This window comes from Colobus angolensis, unplaced genomic scaffold (assembly GCF_000951035.1).
Source record: "Colobus angolensis palliatus isolate OR3802 unplaced genomic scaffold, Cang.pa_1.0 Scaffold95, whole genome shotgun sequence".
Classification (NCBI taxonomy): Eukaryota; Metazoa; Chordata; class Mammalia; order Primates; family Cercopithecidae; genus Colobus; species Colobus angolensis.
In genome coordinates, this window is record NW_012123487.1 from 6,184,157 (window position 1) to 6,205,477 (window position 21,321).

The 21,321-nt window shown below is 39.3% G+C and overlaps 1 protein-coding gene across 1 annotated transcript in view; it reads right to left on the bottom strand.

The window, feature by feature from the left end:
- Positions 1–21,321, bottom strand: part of VWC2L (von Willebrand factor C domain containing protein 2-like) — a 170,172-nt gene that overhangs the window by 17,214 nt on the left and 131,637 nt on the right. The window lies entirely within an intron of this gene.

Below are 21,321 nucleotides of genomic sequence, written 5' to 3' on the forward strand. Positions count from 1 at the left end.
TCTCGGCCTCCCAAAGTGCTGGGATTACAGGCTTGCGCCACCGCCCCCGGCCTAGCTTGATTTTCATTCTCTCTCCTACCACCCTGTGAAGAGGTGCCTTCTGCGATGATTGTGAGAAACAATCTGGTGGGAGAGAGAGGTTGAATGTAAAAGAGAATGGGTAGGGAGACTAAAGTATCTGAGAAAGCAGAAAGGCATGAAATTCTGTGTTCTTAGATGGAACGTGGGGGCCCTCTTCTATAGTAATAGGCACTAAGAGCTGAAATAATTTCTGTCTGATAATTTCTATTTTCTCTGAGCAGTAGGAGGGGCCCTAATCTGCTAAGGGTGAAGAAAAGATGAAAAAAGGAAGTGGTTGAGACAGTCATTGAGGAGAATAAAAAGTCTACTGCCTGGGGACGCATAATACCATTGTTTGAGTAGGGTTGACAGTCCCATGAAGAAGACTACTACTATAATTTGTAGTGGTATCAATTTGGTGGCTAGTGTGGTCTTTCCCATCAGATCTCAGCAATATTGTGGAGGCGCATCTGATACGGTTTGGCTGTGTCCCTACCCAAATCTCATCTTGAATTGTAGCTCCCATGATTCCCATGTGTTATGGTAGGGACCCGATGGGAGATAATTGAATCATGGGGGTGGTTTCCCGCAAACTGTTATCGTAGTAGTGAATAAGTCTCACGAGATTTGATGGCTTTTGTAAGGGGAAACCCCTTTAGCTTGGTTTTCATTCTCTCTCCTGCCACCCTGTGAAGAGGTGCCTTCTGCCATGATTGTGAGGTCTCCCCAGCCATGTGGAACTGACTCCATCAAACCTTATTTTTCTTTATAAATTACACAGTCTCAGGCATGTCTTTACCAGCAGCATGTAAACGGATGAATACAGCGTCTGAGGCAAATAGTCATTATTTAATATCAGTGTGACCTCAGGCATGTCACTTATGCCCTCTGTCTCCTCCACCCTGCACTGTTTCCTCATCTGTGAACTGGGAACAGTAAGAAGACTCCCTGCTCCTGTAGGGTTGCTGTAGTTACTAAAGAGTCAGTACACATAATGTGCTGAGGATAGTCAGCACGTAGTGTGCACTGCAACTGTTAGCTATAATTTAGGCTTGAGGTTTTGGCAGGCATTTGGGATGCTAGGAGGAAAGGAGTGGAAGATATTATTAACAAGAGAGTGGTTGAAATGATAGATTAAGGGGTTACACTGGAGGAATAGGGAAGTGAGGAAGTTGATTTTAGAAATCACTAGATTATTTTGTATTCACTGGAAGTCCTCCTGGTATGGATTCCTGGCCTCAGATTGTAGTATGCTGGATTTGTTGACAGAATTAGAGTGTGTATAAAAAATGAACAACATTACCAAGCTCTGTTACCTTAGCTCCTACTCTTCTTTGGCTGTGGCACCCAACACATAAGGAATTTACATCAAAAGATACTATATTGTAGGGTATTTTTTTGGGTGGGAGTAACTCTAGCTTGAAGTAGTTCCTGTGTGTGACCCTTCATGTTTCTAAATTCCCATGAAATAGGCAAGTTCTCAAAAAGAGAAATTATAAGAAACAATATTAAGGGAATCCCTCAAGTTAAGGCAATTTTGCTTTAAGGCTATAAATTTGACAACTGTGTTTTTCTCCTTGAGGTCCGCAATGTAATTTAGGCCAGAAAAACAATCAGTTTGACCCAAGCTTAAATTGCTGCAGAATAAACAACCTCCAAAACAAAACTTTATTTATTTTTTGAGATGGAGTCTTGCTCTGTCATCTAGGCTGGAGGGCAGTGGCATGATCTCCACTCACTGCAACCTCCACCTCCCAAGCTCGAGTGATTCTCCTGCCTCGGCCTCTTGAGTAGCTGGGATTACAGGCACACGCCACCATGCTGGGCTAATTTATTTGTATTTTTAGTAGTGGAGGAACTCTGCATTGTTGATGTGCTGAGACTTGATGTGCTCATCTGAGTGTGCTGATGAACACACTTGGGGGGCTCTTTTGTCTCAGAGAGTACATTTTTGTAATCATTGAGATTATAGATTGGGACCTTTGCCTTTTACCGTAAACATAAATGGGCTTTAGACAACATTTATTTCAAAGTAGGAGAATGATTGAGATTTTCTATGATGAGAATATTACTGAATATTTCTGAAAAGCCCATTGAGCTTTCTGAAAATAAGAAAACAGTTCATACACTAATGAGCAAATAAATAAAGTACAATTATTAGACTAGGGGATGGCCTCCAGGGAGTTTAGAAATCTTAGTTTTTATTCTTGCCTGTGTGAATAACTTTTACTTGAATTTAGAGGAAACATTTAGAAGTGAGGATGGTAGAGACAAGAGAGATCAGGAGAAATACTGCCACTCTTAGCTCAAATATATCCCCAAACCTGTTCTCTTCCCAGAAATTGCCAATGGACAGATGTCAACTATTAAGAATAGTTAATTATTCATTTATTCAAAAACATGTATTAATGGCTTCATATGTGCCAGAGATAGCAAAATACTGGAAATAAAGTGATTAAGAAGATGTATTTCCAGCTCTCAATGGCCTTTATTGATGAAAAAGAATCAAACTCTAAAATATTCAAAGGAATTTTTTCTGACCCAAGTGTGAGTGACCAAGGCCCCAGGCACAGTCTCAAGAGGTCCTGAGAACACATGCCCAAGGTGGTTGGATTACAGCTTGATTTTATACATATTAGAGGGATAGAAGTTACAAGCAGACATCAATACATAGAAGGTGTACATTTGTTCGGCGGCAATGGCAGGACCACTTGAAGTCGGGGAGGGAGCTTCCAGGTCATACGTGGATTCAAAGATTTTCTGATGGCAATTGGTAGAAAGGGTTACACTCTTCCTGAATAGTTAAAATCAGCAGAAAGAAATGTTTGTAGTTAAGATGGGGGCAGGGGTTGTGGAAGTTCTTGTTATGTAGCTAAAACTTCTAGGCTTCAGAAAATATATGGTAAATGTCTTTTATCAGACATGTGCCAAACTTAGTTAAATGTGTCAAACTTAGTTAAATCTTTCCTGGATCAGGAAAAGACCAGGAAAGGGAAGAGGATTCTTTAGAGAATGTAGATTTTCCCCACAAGAGACAATTTTGCAGGGCCATTTCAAAGTATGTCAATGAAATATATTTTAAGGTAAAATACTGTTTCTTTCAGGGCCTGCTATCTGTCATATCATACTATTCTAGAGTAAGGCTGGAATTTGGTATCTTATTGCTACAAAGAGTCTGTTTTGTCAGTCTTAAGATCTCTCTTTTAATGTGAGTGCTTGTCAGTTGTGCCTAAATTTTTGTTTTGTTTTGTTTGTTTTGTTTTGAGACGGAGTTTTGCTATTGTTGCACAGGCTGGAGTGCAATGGCACCATCTCGGCTCACTGCAACCTCTGCCTCCTGGGTTCAAGTAATTCTCCTGCCTCAGCCTCCCGAGTAGCTGGGATTACAGGCATGCACTATCACGCCTGGCTAATTTTGTATTTTTAGTAGAGACAGGGTTTCTCCATGTTAGTCAGGCTGGGATTACAAGCAAGGCACGTCTGCCCCCCAACCCCCAAACCCCCCACCTTTCTCATCATGGCCTGAACTAGTTTTTCAGGCTTACTTTGGAATATTCTTGGCTGAGAAGGGGGTTCATTCAGTCAATTGAGGGGCTTAGAATTTTATTTTTGGTTGATACCTTACACTGTAACAAACAGTGAGGCAAATACAAAGTTAGAAATAGGATGTTACAGAAGAATGTAAATGCGACTTACTTGAACTGAGGAAGAGGTAGGCTTCCTAGAGGATATAAAGACTGGAGTCTTGTGGGTTGAAAAGGAACTATTTTGGTGAAGAATCAGGATGGTAGTGGTGGGTGTAGAAAGAGTCCAAGATGAGTTAGTGGCCTGGGCAAAGATGGGCTTGTGGTCTATTGGAGGGATAAATGTGAGCAATTCTATGTAGCTGGGATCTTAAGGTGCCAGCGGGAGTCTTGGGAATTGAGGCTGGAGGAAAAGAAGATGCTGTGGCCAGGTTCTACAGACCTTGTGTACCATACTGAGTAGAAGGGATCTTACTATGAAAGCACGGAGGAGACGCTGCAGAATTTTTGTATCATGTTTACGCTGTAAACCGAAAATAAAATTCTAAGCCCCTCAGCCAACTAATGGACCTTACCCTTGGCCAAGGGCATTCCAAAGTTAACCTGAAAAACTAGTTCAGGCCATGAAGGGAAGTGGGGTGTCTAGACATGCCTCATTTTACTTTCCTACCTTTTGGAATCCAGGCACAGCTGACCAGCATTAACATCAATATAGAGACATTAAGACTGAATAAAACAGGTTCTTTAAGTCTAATTTTAAAAAAACAATTACAATCTATTCTCTCTGAAGCCTGCCACCTGGAGGCTTCATCTGTATGATAAAACCTTGGTCTCCATAACCCCTTATCTTAACCCAGACACTCAAGGTCTTTAGATAAGAACTCTTTCAACCAATTGCCAATCAGAAAATCTTTGAATCTGCCTATGACCAGGAAGCCCCGTCTTCCAGTTGTCCCACCTTTCTGGACGGAACCCCTGTACATCTTACATGTGTTGATTAAAATCTTGTGCATCCCCAAATTGCATAAAACTGAGCTGCTGCCTGACCATTTTGGGCACATAATCCCCTGGGACTGTGTCACAGGCCATGAGTCACTCATATTTGGCTCAGAATAAATCTCTTCAAATACCTTACAGTGTTGGACTGTTACTGTCAACAATGCTTTAGCCAGATCACTCCTGTTGCTCTGTGGGGTGGGGGTGGAAGGCACCCAGACTAGAGGGAGCAAGAGCAGCAGCTGCTTTTGGAAAGGGATGGGGAAGGACCACATTGAACTAGTGGCAGTAGGAGTGGAGAAGAGGGGATGGGCTGGGGAGACACTGAAGGCAGTAGAATTGATAGAATGTGGATACATAAGAGTTATGGAAGAGGAAGGAAATAAAATGGTGCCCATGTTTTTTGCTTATGTACTCAGTAGCAGGTGATATCTTTTGAGAAGAGAAATATAAAAGAGGCAAGTTTAGGAGAAAAGCCTAGAGTTTAGTTATAGAGATAGTACATTTTAAATGTCTCTGGCTTACAAGTGGAAAGCTTAAATTAAGTAGTCGAATATGAGGGTTGAGATCTCAAGGGAAATATTTGCTCTTGCGGCTTCATTTTAGAAGTCTTCAAGAGAAATACGGTGATTGAATTCATGAAAGTGGATTCTTATGAAGAGAGAGAATATAAAATAGGAAGATGACTAAGGAAGGAATCCCAAGGAACTAACATTTAAGTCATGAGTAGAGAAATAGAACCCTGGGAAGGAAGCTGTGAATTAATGGTTACAGAAATAGGAGTAGGACGATAGAATAGAACTCAGTGAAGAAGAAGCTTGTAAGGTTTTAATAAGGTGTCCAATGCTACTAGAATGTTGAATAGACCAAAGTTTGAAAGCATCCATTGAGTTTATCATCCAGCAGGTCCTGAATGGCACTGTGAGAGTAATTCCTATGTCATTGTGGGGATAAAATTGGTCCTCTATTGTTTTAAAAGTGAGATTTGGGGGAAAAAAAAGCATGTCGATTACACATTCAGGAAGGCTCATTTTGAAGAGAAGGTGAGATGCAGGGCTAAGTAAGCAGAGGGAGGACTTACTGGTTTGGAATTTATTCATTCAGTCAACTTTTGAGGCCTGTTATTCTTTAAAGATCAGGGACATGTGTTTATCAATATGCTGAAAGGAAAAAGCTAGTAGTGAGGAAAGGTTACAAGTTTGGAAAAGAAGTTCTGAGTGTTTATGTAGAAAATGAGTTCCAGGAATTGCGAATCACAGTGAAGTTGATCTCTGGACGAGCAGCAGTGGCCTTCCAAGGGAGCTTGTTAGAAATGAGCAACATCAGGCCTTAAACACTAAACCACAATATGTTTTTCAATAGGAAGAACAATTATTTTGCAATGTGAAGATAAGGGTGGGGACAGGTAAGTTTCTTGATGTTGGCAATGAAGGAGTTAAAATGATGCTGTTTCGTTTTGCTGTGAAGGAAAGGCATAGTCTACTGGGGATGAGTACATGCAGTTAGAGTCAGCTCTTGAGGTCTGCATAGGTATCACTGACAGCTTGACTGGGAGAAATACCCTGGCCTCTACTGTGGTATGAAGAGGAATATTTGTGTGGGTGTCTCTCAACAGCCAAAGGCTGGTATTGGAGGAGGCAGACATTTAGATTGATGCAGGTTTGGCATTTTGCTAAGCAAGTGGGAATTATCAAGAAAGAGGGTGAATTAATGAACTGCAGGTTTTAAGTTGGAAAGAGAAGTCAATAAAAATCACTAAGAACTGATAGATTGGAATGAAATGGGAGTCAATCATAGTCATTAACAGAAATGAGAAATATTACACTGCCAGCAACAGTGAATGCTTGTCCAAAAAGAGCTATTATTTCTCCATGAGTAATTTTTTGTTTGTATGTTTTACAAATAATTTGTCTGAAGCATTCACTATTTTCTTCCTTCCCCTAGTCGCCTATTATAAAATCTGAGACTGCTCCAGGCACTGAAACTGCCCACCAACAGAGTGCCTGTGGTACTAAATCTACTACAGTTCAAGGTCCTTAAAATAAGAATAAGATTTGTAAAATTTGACTGAGACCTTTAAAATATCAGAACTATATTCTTTCCTGTCTTGAATGTCCTTTATATTTTCTTCCTATTTGCAGAATGTATACTTGCAGCAAGTTATGAATGCTACACTGATTCTCCCCTGAAAAATATTCTTTCTCTAACCTTCGAACCTCAAAGCACTTAGTTCTTCCCTTATGATACCATGTAACTATCTTTTTCTTTTAAAACATAGTTCAACATAGTTTTACATAGTTTTACAGTTCCAAGAGACTGTAAAATCTTGAATAGAAGGAGCTGTTTTGCTAATTTTTGTTGCAGTGCTAGGCAAAGAGGCAGTTGTGTAGCTGAGTCATAGGGTTCATAAATGGAACTTCTAAGAAGCCCAGAAAGAGAGAGTGCTTTTAAAGAGAGGGCTGGTGAAGATTACAAAAGGTCTTTTGTAGCAAAATTAGATGTTTAAATGTTAACCTCTAAGGAATGGGGAGCCACTGAAAAGTTTGAGGTAGGGAAGTGACATGATACTAACATTTCTAAAGGTGCACTCTGTTCAAAATATGGACTGAAAAAATGAGCAGGATCAAAGACCAGGATGTGAGTTACAAAGCTATTGTGATTGTCCAGGCAAGAGATAAGAGTCTGAAATAAGGCATATATTTATATGTAAACAGGAAAAAAGTCTTCAGTTAGTACATTGTAGGATTTAATGACATTGGATATAGAAAATGAGGCAGGGGAAGACACTTCTAGCTCATTCCTAGTTTCTGAACTGGATTGACAGGTAATGTCACTCACTGAATCAGAGAAGACAAAACAGGTTCAAGGAAGAGGAAGTGGAAAGAGATGATATGTGGCAGGTGGGGAGTGATGCGTTCAATTTTAGACATTTAAAAATATTTGATTTTTGGTAATAAGTGTTGGCTGGATACATTAAAAAATAAACGAATAAATAAATAATAAATGAATATTGAGACTGTTTTGAACTTTAAGAAAGAGGCAAGGTTGAAATGGAAACATATTATTAAGAATGTTTATATTTCTTGTCCCCAAGTGGAACTGATTAACCACTCCTACGGCTGAGTCTGTTGTATGGAAGCAAAACGTGGTTGAAATTCCACTGACCTTTAGAATATACCCACGTTTTCATACGATGTTCATTTTCATTCCAAATGGCACAGCACAGCCCTCGGGATTGTTCTTTCTGGAGCATTTGAGCAATATAGAGAATTTGTGCAGCAGTTGCATTTCACATGCGGGTTTCTAAGCCAACTTGATTCTAAACACTGCGTTAGCCACTTTTAAAATATTTGCATATCTGGATTTGTCTCTTCTTTGTACCAGTAAGTTTGCAGAGTGATCCTGAAAGATGTTAGAAGGTAAAATCTTTGATCCAGCTCAGTGTTTATCTCTGAGCCTTAGCAGAGGCACCTAGATAAGGCAATGAAAGGGCATCAAGGCTGTTATGTTTAGGAACAAGAAAGCTGATCCAAGAACTATATCTTATAATTCTACCCAGATCTCAGTCTTTGATAACATAAATATATGCCTAGGCCAACTTTTTTTGTTTTGTTTCATTTTGTTTTGAGATGGAGTCTTGCTCTGTCACCAGGCTGGAGTGCAGTGGCATGGTCTCGGCTCACTGCAGTCTCTGCCTCCCGGGTTCAACTGATTCTCCTGCCTCAACCTCCTGAGTAGCTGGGATTACAGATACATACCACCATGCCCAGCTAATTTTTGTACTTTCAGTAGAGATGGGGTTTCCCCATGATGGCCAGGCTGGTCTAGAACTCCCGACCTCATGATTCGCCCGTCTTGGCCTCCCAAAGTGCTGGGATTACAGGTGTGAGCCACCGCGCCTGGCCTAGGTCAACTTTTTAATATGGTCTGTTTGCAGTAGCATAAGTTAATGTTGTCCTGATTGTTTCTTTTCATCTGTGATTCTCTGGTGCTTTAGAGAAGGAAATAATGTCCTAAATTGATGAAGTTGCTATATTTGTGTCCCCTTTGGTATACATACCTTTGGTAGGCTGAGAAATGGCCTCCTGAGGATGCCCACATCCTAATCCCCAGAGCCTGCAAATATGTCACCTTACGTGGTAAAAGCGAGTGTGCTGACACAATTAAGTGAAGAATTTTGAGATGGAGAAATTAGCATAAATTATCCAGATGGTCCATTGTAATTACAAGGGTCTAATAAGAGGAGCACAGGAAAATCAGAGGAAGTGTGGGGAATAAAGCAAGGAGCTGGAGGGATGAGACATGCAGTAATGCAGGTGGTCTCCAGGAGTTAGAAGATGCAAAAACAGATTTCTTGGAGTCTCCAGAACAAATGCAGCAGTCTTGCCAACTGCTTGGTTTCAGACTTCTGATCCGCAGAATTGTACAAGAATAAATGTGTTTTCTTTTAAGTGATTAAGTTTGTGGTAAGTTGTTACAGAAGCGATAAGAAGGTAACTACCCCTTGAATCAACATGTGGATAATGCTGAAGCAGGAAGGATCAGTCTAGATGTAAAGTGGAATTTCCCGAATAATTTTAAAGGAGCTTCAAACTGTGTATTGACTACAAATGATGCTATTAGTGCTCTTAAAAAGAATCTCTGGAAGGCAAAGAGCTTGGCTTAGCCTAAACATGAGTTAAAATAGTTGGCCACCATGAACAAGCTATTATCACAGCAGCCCCTTGACAGATTGTCTGTTAACAACTTGGTTGGATTTGACTAAAGCATTTGTGGTCTACCTTCAGCTACTTTATGTATACTAAAACATCAAGGATGCTTCCATGCTCTCAGAATGGTACCTCTAATCCACTGGACTTGGTTGAGTTCCCTGCTTAGCTTTCAATTTGTAAGCAGTGTTTTAGAGTATTTATATCATGCAGGGAAAACATGAACATTTATTTATGAATTGTAAGTCCTGGCTTGCACTGTTTATTTTCAGAAATCAAAAGTACATCATCTCTGCCAACATGCATTTTTTTTAAATGCCCACGCAGATCCCAGAGAATATTGGCACAAAAATTTAAAAAATTGTGTAAGTGTTTTAAGCCTGTAAATTGCAAGCCTTGTGTTGTCAAGCAGTGATGGAATACCCATAATACAGGAGAGATGTTGAGCCACGTGGCTCAGAAGTAACAAGTAGTACACTAGCAATTGCTTTGGTAGCGTACCACTGGCAAAGAGCCTCAGAGAAGAAAGCGTCCATGAGTCATACGATTTTTGGAGGTTTAATGACAACCCTAGAATTACATTGGCATTAGCCTCCAAATTGAGAAGACACTTGAAGAAGGCAGAATTCACATTAGCTTGCATGACTCAGTGTGCAACCGAAATCATGAAAGCATCTGGAAGAATAAAAACTCTAATGTGTACAGTTACAGGCAAACCTTCATGTATCTGTGGACTCAGTCAACGAGCTCTGCTTGGTGCCTATGGCATACTATTCACTGTGCTTCTTCAGGACAAAATGGTTTCTCCAACTATTAGTATGAGAGAAAAATCACGCTAAGAACTGGTAAAGTCATTGCAAGGCTGTTTGTTTTCCACCAAAACCCAGTTACTTATGTGCTTTTCCTTATTTGATTCCCATGGAATCTCTGTAACTTCATGTGTCTATTACATTGCAAGCACATAAAACACTTCTATTGTTGAATCCTGTCACTGGGGGAGAAAGCTAGATAGAATTTAACTGAGTTTTGCTCTATAATGATATTGAGTCAGTGTTACTCCCTTGATCTACTCAGTAACTTCCATGTTGATGCTAGTCTTTATCATTAAATTAATTGTTGCATCTATTTTTAAGGAGCACCTACAGAGACACCAATAACACAGATGTCAATAATCACAGACCACATGGTAGAAAGTGTTTACATATCTTCTACCCTTTCAGCCCTAGTACATTTTACCTTGCACTGGGTTATATGTCGAACTTTCTCCCTCCTGCTCCAGGTTATAGGAATCTAGATCTAGATGTTTTGTTCTACACTGGCTGTTCTCCCTTAATCATACTTACTTAAGTTCTAGGGTTGATTCAAGGATTCCAGGGGGATGTAAACTCAAAAGTTTGAGGATGGAACCCCAAGTATTCTATTTGTTTTCCTAAAATTTCCTCAATCTTCCAGTTTACCTCTGCATATATGTTAGCATTCAAGGGGGTCTTCAGATCCTGATTTTAAAAATGCCACTAGCTGGAGCTGACCATTTTCTTTTTAGGGCCTTCCTTGTACTTTGCTCTGTCTCCCTAAAGAATCGGACATAGAAGGCATTTATGGACACATCTATTTCCACACTGGTCTTTGACCACCACAAAGACACTTAACACATGGCATAGAAGGAGTCAGTAAGTGTAGCATGTATTTCAACAATACTGCTGAAAGTAGGTTTTGTCTTTGGTATTAAAATTAGGGTATCATCCTTCTTGGGGTTTCCTCTGTGACACTCGACTTTGACATACAATCACTTTAACATGCCAACTCTACCAGTGAAAACTCCTTTCATTTTGCTCATGTCACTTGTACGGCTTATAATATTCAGTGTTCTTGGTATTTGCTAAAAATGATTTTCTATAAAAACTGGAGCTTCAGGGATGGAAGACTGCCTTTCACTTCAAATATGCAAACATTATAACAGAAATCATATGACAAGGTTTCTGGGTACCTGAACAATACATGTGTTTTCTGTCATTGTTAAAAATCTGCTATTTACAATAATTTGCCCGGTTTGTGTGTGAACATTACACTTCATTTTTATGAAACTAACAATCTCTGGCAATGAGGACAACTGCTGCATTGAAGCGCAATATTACTCCTACTCTGGCCATTTCTAGGGTAAAAAAGTACTTTTGCATGCTTTCCACTAGAACGTTATTGAGAAGGGAAGGAAAACATTAGAATTCAGGAGAATCGAGGAGAAGCTAAAAGAGACAGCAGACAAGATCTAGGGAGCATTTGGCTGGAAGAAAATGAACACAATGAGCATATGGAAATCAAACTGAAGTTTTGTGCATCTTGTCAGCTATGTGCCAAAAGCTGCAGCAATTCCTTCACACTGCTTAGTAAATGGGCCTGACCATGAGAGAAAATGAAAGATTCAGTACTGTGAGGAAGCTCTCTAGACTGTTTTAGGGCCAGTTAATGTCCTAGATCTAAGCTAAGGGTTTCCTCCCATCCCTTGTTTATACAAATTCCCTCCACCCCCTCAACCCCAACCATGCTGATATTTATGTTCTGGCATGTGATACCAAATCAAATCCAAAGTTAGCTCGCATGGCTGGAGATGGAGGTGATAGGAAGGTGGATACAGAAATGCCTTTTAGAAATGGAATAAATTATAGATGGTGAACATCCCTAGTATTCTAGCATGTATGTGCTAGATCTAGTGTGTAAAATTTGAACTAGTTGATGCTGAATGATTAAATGGTTTTATGGATTTTTTTTTTTTTCCTTTACAGTGTGGGAATGAGAAAGATCAGGCATGTTCTCAAATGGTAGAGTGAGGACCCGTGGGATATTATGGTTGCCTCTGTGGCCAGAATGTTGGAACAAAGTCACCAAGAATGTCTATGAAATTTCTTGATTTCCCCAATAAGTCCCACTGAGAAAGTTTTTTGAAGCTCTGTTTTCAATGTGGTTGAAATTGACAGATACTCTGTAAAATGGCCACAGAGATAATTCTTTTTCAGAAGAGATATCAATGCTTTTCCTTAGGTTTCTGCCAGCTCTGGAACTTCAGAAACATCACATTATGTTGTATTTTGAAATATTTTGTGTCACATAAGATGCCGTTTACTTTGTTTGAACTTAACATCGCTGTCACAGATACTTGAACAAAATGACTGTCTTGCTTAAAACATTCTCTTTACAAAGAACATGTGTTACTCTCATATTTGGCTAAAAATATTTGTGTCATGAATCCAAACAGCAACAGCCATGTGTAATTCTATATTTTCTAGAGCAGTTTGTTTAGGGCTGATATTCAGTGTATTGGCAAAGATAGTACTTAAAGATGAACAGTGAATAACAACGGCCTTTAAAGGGAGTGTGCACGCGGATGTAACACATGTCAGTGCTCCTAAAGTACCTTGTAGATATTTTTTCTATTTTAATATCTCTCTATTTGCAAAAATACTTTTATCCACTTTGACTGTATTACTACTTTGCTCTTTTATAATCCTTCGAAGTTTTATATGCATCATATTGCTTTTCATGGTAGTTTTCCTATAATTGCTAGTGGATGCATATAGCAATGAATTTCTGGAGATTGAGATTTTAGACCCTGCTTTCCAAAGTCACCTAGAAGACTTTGTAGTTCAAGTGGTACAGAATATGTGAAAGATCAGGATAATTGGGAAACAACATACCATAGTAAATTTGGGGCCTTTGATTCAAATATTCGTTTTTGTACTTACTAGCTACATAGTAAGTTACTTTGCCAAGTTACTTAACTTCTCTATGCTGTAGTTTTTTTCATCTGCAAAATGGGACAATAATAGCATCTACCTTGTAGGGTTGCTACGAGTGTAGCACACCCTAGAGCATAATAGAAGAGATCACTCCATTAACCTTTTGTAATCATCTCAGCAAATTTGCAATAAACATAGTAGTGTCCCCTATTATAGGAAACAAATTGGAACTCAGGGAAAGAGACTTTCCCAAGGCTCATTTCAAAATCTATGTGCCATTCACCATTATTCAATCACTTTTTTGGTTACCAAGTCTTGGCTGGAGACTCTCCACCCTATAATGAGACTGGCGTCCTGTATCAGGGAGTAACAAGTGTACCAGTTCTTAGGCTGCAACGTTTTGGGAAGGACAATCAGGACTATGGGGTAGGTTCCTGAAAGACCTCCAGGCCTAAGGAATTTCCAAGTCATAGAAGGGCTAAAGAGACAGGTTGTGTTGACCAGTTTGGGTCAGCAGCTCCAACTTGTTACTTACCACTGGCTGGCTTACTACTTTCTTGAAGGCTTTACAAGTCACATCTTCTCACAGCACTTGGTTCTAGCTAAACAAATGAATCAGCAGCTCTGAGGATACAACTCTATTAAAACAGGGCTCTCTAACCTGTACCTGTACAGATAAATGCCCAGAGAATTGAGAATGCTAGGAATATGGCAAGGCAATCCATTCCTGGAGTCACCCCCTTTCCCCTCTTGACAAACACAGAGCAAATAACCTGGAATCAGAAGCCACAGATTCTAGTTTTGGGTCTGTGTCTTATTAGGCATGCGATCTTTCTGAATCTTAATTCCTCATTTTTAGGCAGAGATAGCCACACTATTTCCATGTTTTTGTCCCCATAGGGTTGCAGGATAGCCAAATACAGTTGTAAGAGAGAAAACATTCCTGTAACTTGCAGAGCACTATGGTATCCTTCTGATCTTCATCGACATGATATTGGCAAGTAAACATGCTTCTGGGTACATCATAAAGGCTTTAGGTTTTTGCTTACCTGGTGACAAAGTGAAAGTGAAGCCATTTGGCAGATCTGGGCAAAAGCCAGAAATTTAAAATGCCCTGTAGGAGCCACTTAGCACTTTAGAATCAGCCAAACCATTTTGGCTTTGAGAGGGCGTACAGGATGCTATTTGGAATTCCCTTGTTTATTCAATTAAGCTGAGGGACCTTGCCAGCCATCTTCATTTTCCTCTCTTAGTCTTTTTTTTTCTTTCTCTTCCTTTCTTTGGTCAGCATATTCAGCTAGAGGATGACTAATCTATAAATTTTCTTGGAGCAAATACCACATGGCTTGTTCTTCTGGAATGTGCTCTATATAAAAGAATACTTTTCATTGACTATTACATTTGATAACCATCTTCAAACCCTGTTTATGAAATATGAATACAAAAACTTGATGATATTGATTAGATTATCTTGGTTGGCTTTCAAAACAAATTGCAAAATAGAATTAGCTTTTCCCTATAGTTCCTATCCAGTTGAATTGCATTCATATGAAACTGATGTTACTATACATAAGTTTTACATGATTAAACCAAATATATTTTAAGATAAACACTCTATGGAGAATTGAGAGGCCTCAAACATGAATTAAAGGTTGGCTAGGTTGAAAGTTACATTTGAACATGTGTTAATGAAACCATCTCTATTCAACTTAAGAATTCTTGGGGGGGGGGGAAGCAGGGTGTACCAATGGGAGGTTAGTACTCAAACTTAGAAGTCAACTTTTCATATTGACCTAAAAGAGATGCTGTCATTAGGTTGCTATTGCCACTGAGTATCTGCCAGAGAAATCCATGCAAACTGAATGTTACATTCCTTAAGGTGTGAGTAATTCTATGAGCAGGATTAAGATTTTTTAATGAGAACTATCAGAAACTTGCAGGGAAAAGGCATTAGTGTGATACAGTGACAATCTAATACAGAGGAGGTGTGCAATAAATGTTTGCTGAACGAATGAACCCGAATTTAGCTCATCATTTCTAAACTGTGCACAAGTTTCAGTAATGTGGAGGTTTATATAAATATGTCTTGGATGAAAGTGTGTGAAAATTGTACAGCCATTAGCTTTAACCACCCCTGGGATAAATTTATCCTTAGAGTAGGAAAGGCAGAGAGAGTGTGAAGGTTGAAAGATTGGAAAGGGCATAGGAGAGGTGTACCAGTGGGATAATAAGATGCAGGGAGCTTGTTTTGACCGCTGCCTGCAGCAATTTTCACTTGCCTAGGGCACCCCTGTCACTGCGTGGTGGACAGTAGCTAAAATAGGAACTCTGTCGGCCTTGGCAGCTGTAACACCAGCATCTGCATCTTGCATTAACTGCACATTTATGAACGATGTCAGGGTCGATCTGAGCCAGGCAGCAGCAGGAGAAGTTTTCAGTCACTTCAACTTTGCTCCCACCTTGGTGTTAGGACCATCAAAGTCTTGTCAGCAGCAATGATTGCTCACTGATGCTGCAAGCGTGGAAGACAGAAAGGCAATTGGCAATCTCAGTCCCCAGACAGGCAGAACAGCTGGTATCAGGCACCTGAGAGGGAATGCAATCCTGGTAGGTTTTGGAGGTGTTTATGTCATCTTCCAAGCTGTCTGAGAGCTTGGTGGGTTGTGTATACGTGATCAGATGCAAATAGTCCCCAGTGAGCATAACTTGTTTTCCCAAAATTTTACTGCACTGCACACAAGGACAAACTGAAGGAACTCTGTTAATAATCTAGTACTGAGAGCCTCCTAAAATAAGAGGAAGCCATTACAGCCAGGCAGACTGTCATCAGCATTATATTCACTCAGGGAGCCAGTGCTGTCCCATAATGAATGACCTCATCCACCTGAGCAAAAATAAACAACAGCAGCTCTTCAGCAGCTGAACTTCCCTTCTGGAGGCTGTTTATTATTCTGAATTAGAGTCAACAGTTTTACCTCAGGAAAAAAAAAAAAAAAGAATAAACAGTGTTTACTCTTCCCCAGAACTCTAATGCTATCTAAAATTCACCTAGAATGTATGTTTTAATGACTTAGATTAAAATCTCCAGGTTACTAGTGTAAATGCATTCTCTGATTACTACCAAATAAATAACTAAAAACTCTACGACTGTGTATGTGCTAGTTGTCAGGCACAGAGCTGAGTCTTGTACATGCTAATTGTCTTAGTCCCAGTTTTAGAGATGGGAAAACCAGTTTGTTGGGGTTGAGTGATTGCGCAAGGCCCTACCTAACGTGGCAGAGCGAGAATGCAAAATGAAAACTACCCTAGCCCAAACTCAAGTCTTCATCACACTTCATTCTGCCGTTTTCATCCACACACTACCCAAACAATTGTTTCCAGGCTTCCATGACCAGTTTTAAGTTCGTTCCATCATTTCTTTGACAAATGTTTGAGTTCCTATTCTACGCCCAGAAGCATGCTAATCAATGACACAAGACTGCGTGGAGCAATGAGGCAGCTCTAATGGCAATGGGATTAGGAGTCCACAGATTAGCAGAAAAGGACATATGTCTAGTGGTTCAGTCCAATGTAGGAATAGTTAAATGTCACTCAGATAATAAAGAAGTCAGACTTTTTTTTTTTTTTCTGTTTTGATGGTACCAAGACTAAAAACAAAAGGAGACAATTAAAAGGGATGAAGAATAAACTATATAAAAAGCCCAATGATCCTGACTGGGGATAGCTGAATAGAGGACATGGTGCTCTTCATTGCAGCCCAGATAATCATCTCTTACAGCACCCTACCATTTTGTGCCAAAGTTATCTCTGGAGTTGGTATAAGCAAAACACCCTGCATATTATTAGCCAAAGAACCAGTCTTTCATGGTCGTATCCTTTCCAAGTATTAATATTTAACTAGCATGTCTCAAGAAAAAAAGTGCACCTGGGCTGGGAGAAGAAAAGCTAAATGTAGAGATATTAAAGGGCTAAATTAAGTACAATAAATGGAGATTAACTGGCTGCTTTGCATGTGTTGCCTGAAGAAGAGCTTTGGTCTGACTCTGTCACTGATGAAAGAGAGAACATTTTGACACTCTTAAGGGCATATATTACCATGAAATCTGTCCCAAGTCCCTTTTGTCTTGCTTTTCAATGTATTGTTTACAGATGTTAGGCATTTTAATAGAAAAGCTGTCTGCTATTTACCACACATTTCTCAGAGAACAAATTAATTTCTCTGGGATTCCTCTAATTCAGATGAGGTCTGCATTCTTCTCATGTAAATCTTAGTAAGAATGCGCTGTTCATTAGCATTGAACAACATGGAACTTTGGAAATAAAAGCCTTCCATCCTGGTGCAGGAGATGTTGGTTATAGGCAAGAGTTAAAGATATCAACTCTTTGGTATATAACCACCATATGCAAGGAGAAACCACATCTAATGGAAAAGCTAGTGTTTTGTTTTCAAGCAACATTGCACAGTGGCTCACAGAAGGGCATGGGCATCATATTTGCCTGGGTCTAGTTCTTACTTTGGAATTTGCTATCTGCAGAACCTTGCCTATGTTGCCTAACTCTTCTGAGCTTCAGTGTCCTCACTTGTCAAATGGGGTGCTCTGTTGGTAGGTTATTTTGAAGTTTAAGAAAGATTAATGCACATAAAGATTCCAGAAAATACTCGATAAAAGTTAAATTTTTTTTTTTTTTTTGAGACGGAGTCTTGCTCTGTCACCCGGGCTGGAGTGCAGTGGCCGGATCTCACCTCACTGCAAGCTCCGCCTCCCGGGTTCACGCCATTCTCCTGCCTCAGCCTCCCAAGTGGCTTGGATTACAGGCGCCCGCCACCTCGCCCGGCTAGTTTTCTTTTTGTATTTTTTAGTAGAGACGGGGTTTCACCGTGTTCACCAGGATGGTCTCGATCTCCTGACCTCGTGATCCGCCCGTCTCGGCCTCCCAAAGTGCTGGGATTACAGGCTTGAGCCACCGCGCCCGGCCAAAGTTAAATATTTTTTAACGGTGTTATCTATTATCTTCTTTCTGAGGATTTCATTTAAAACTCAGTTTTCCAATACAAAGGGCTTATGTAGGGACTGAGAACTTAGCACATGTAAGTTCTATTCAATAACCATTAGAAATTATTCACCATCTTACATGGGCCTCTCACCAAAAAGATATTAACACTTTCAGGATGATAATCAATTCCAACTAGGTTTTCTTGGGAAGGAGGTGGTAGGTTCATCAATTTTTTATGTTGTTCCTTTAGCTAATGTGTCTGATGTTTTTAAGTTTTCTGTGATTTTTACCAACACAAAATACACCCAAACCAGCCCCATGCAGCGTTAAAAATATATTCAAGATTAAAATTATTCTTTACTTTAAAAATTATTTTAGTGGTAAAAGTTAAACTGCTTTAAATTGTTTAATACAATGTATTTTCCAATATCAGTGATGCTTGTGAGCTGTAATTCATTTTAAAGGAAGATAAAACAGTCTGTTCCAGGAAAGTTAGTGTCTTTGTTGAAATATTAGCTGTAAAAAGTTTATGCAATCTAATTACAAGTTGCCTATCAGTAAGAAGCAGCACATGAAGAGAAAACAATACAAATGAAAATCTCAGCTTGGATTAACTACTATACAAGGCCAGGTTAATGTCATTTTTCACTAACAAAGTTTGTGGATAAGTATGGAAATTTTAGCTTCTCAGTTTAAGGGTTCAGAATAAGTAGTCATACAGTAAACAGACCCAAAAGGTCTCTTTTATTCCCGTTTATTTTTTTCCAAATTAATACAAGGTACACACAGGATTTTAGCTAGCAGTGATCACTGTACGGACAGTCAACTAATCACATCATTTATTTTGCATTTGCATTTTGATTGTGGCAAATTTTGGAAAAGGAATGAAATTGTGAAAAGTGTTATCAAAGTAATTTTATAAACTTTTCTGTGATTGAATTGAACATGTTTAGGGAATAAATTGTTTCCCTTGATGCCAATTGGGTTATGCTTTGTTGCTCCTCTGAGTTGATTTACATCTCCTTTGCAATGTTATCAAGTATCTGTTATCATTCTTAATCAAGCGCAGTAGTCTCCAAACAAATCAGAGGCAGTGTGGCATCCAAGGAGAGCACCATCACATTGCCTTTTAAAAATGTAATTGATTATATAGTTGCTTAATTTTATGAGGCAGCATTGCAGCAAGTATCGCTGGATGTTAAGCCAGATACCCATTCATGCAAGGAAGATCTATAGATGCAATTTAAAAGTGTTCATTTTAGAAATTATGAGGGATTTTCCCCAATGGAGGTTTTAATGTGAGTTTTGCAAAAAGGCTAGACAGCTAATTCGTCTCTCAACACTGGGAACTGTGGATTTCTGAAAGAAGTGACCCCAGATTCACTCACTTAAACACTTCTAGCTCTTAAGTAACTTAAAATTGACAAAGTACAGTATCAAAATTTGAACAGTAGAAGATAGTAAGATATTTTATAAATGAACTTGGGAGAAGGTAGAAAAATAAATTCCATTAGAACATCTTTCCTTAAGCAAAATTATACTGTTTGTTATACTAAATTATATATTTAATATATACCATAATATACTAAATATATACTAAGCATGTATACTAATTAATATACAAAAATTATGCTATAAACTCTGAGAATCTGCATTTTTATTTGTGGCTATGTTGCAATGGTTGTCCAATAAAAAATATTTGCTTTAGTCAGAAAATTTTTATCCAGGGTACTTTTTTTTTTTTTTTTTTTTTTGAGACGGAGTCTCGCTCTGCTGCCCAGGCTGGAGTGCAGTGGCCAGATCTCAGCTCACTGCAAGCTCCGCCTCCCGGGTTCACGCCATTCTCCTGCCTCAGCCTCCCGAGTAGCTGGGACTACAGGTGCCCGCCACGTCGCCCAGCTAGTTTTTTGTATTTTTTTAGTAGAGACGGGGTTTCGCCATGTTAGCCAGGATGGTCTCAATCTCCTGACCTCGTGATCCGCCCGTCTCGGCCTCCCAAAGTGCTGGGATTACAGGCTTGAGCCGTGCCCGGCCTATCCAGGGTATTTTTTTACCCACAGCACTTGAAACCACAAAGTTACTTGCTCAACACATTTTTGTTGAATGGATTGAATCAGAGACATTTGTAACATGATAATATTCATTTGACCTGAATAAAATAGGCCAAGCATCCCATTGATTTTCTACTTGTACAAGCAGCCAACTGTGCTCACCTACAGTGTGTAGGAGACTGTCTATGTACATGTCTATTCAGTGTGGTAATTTGGTAGAGTGATAGCAGCTTCCACCTCTGTGAGTGAATGAATAGTTCATGAAGAGCTATTTAGCAGTTGTCAATGAATAGTGCTGAGTCTGTCTCTCAGTCTCTTTTGTCTGTCACAGTCATGCCGACACTAGGATACATGTTTGTCACGTTGTTTACCATGACTCCTCACAACTTCCAAGCATAATCATCCCGTCTCCTATAGTACTCTCATGAAAAATGTCAGTAAGAATACACATGTCCTAGGGAGGAGACTGGAGAAGGAGAAAACCGCTTGGGAGAATGAACATGTGTGATGATATAATATTTTCTTTGTGTCCAGTTTAAAATCTTACGCGTGGTAAGCCCACCAAAAAAAAAAAAAAAAAAAGGCCACTATCCTTTGGAAGCAATTTGCTTATTCTTGGTCACTTTGTTTATGGATAGGCTTAATGGGTTTAATAATAAATCCATGCAGAATAATTTGAAAGTATGAACAAATAAAAAAGGCCTGGATATATTTGTTCATTTATTCCATTCATTCATACATTTTTTGTGACAGATTACAATGGTATATAATTATGCGGTACACATAATGTTATAATGTATGTATACAATGTGGAATGAGAGAATCAAGCTAATTGACATGTCCACCACCTTATATACATATTTATTCCTCCTGTCTAACTTTGTGCCCTTTGGCCAACATCTCCTCATTTCTCTCATCCCCAGTCTCTAGTAACCACCATTCCACTCTCTGCTTGTATGAACTTGATTGTTATAGATTTTGCATATAAGAGAGAACACGCCTTTTTTTTTTTAAATCTTTTTGTGTCTGATATTACTTGGCATAAAGTCTTCCAGCTTCATCTGTGTCACCATATATGACATGATTATTCACAAAAGCCATGATATGGAATCAATGAAAGTGTCCATCAATGAATGAATGGATCGAGAAAATGTGGTATATTTAATTCACTTTTATTGAGTTCTTATGAAATAGCAAGCATTCTCCTGGATGCTAGAGATCCAGAGACATTTATGCTCTGCCTTCCAAGAATTTA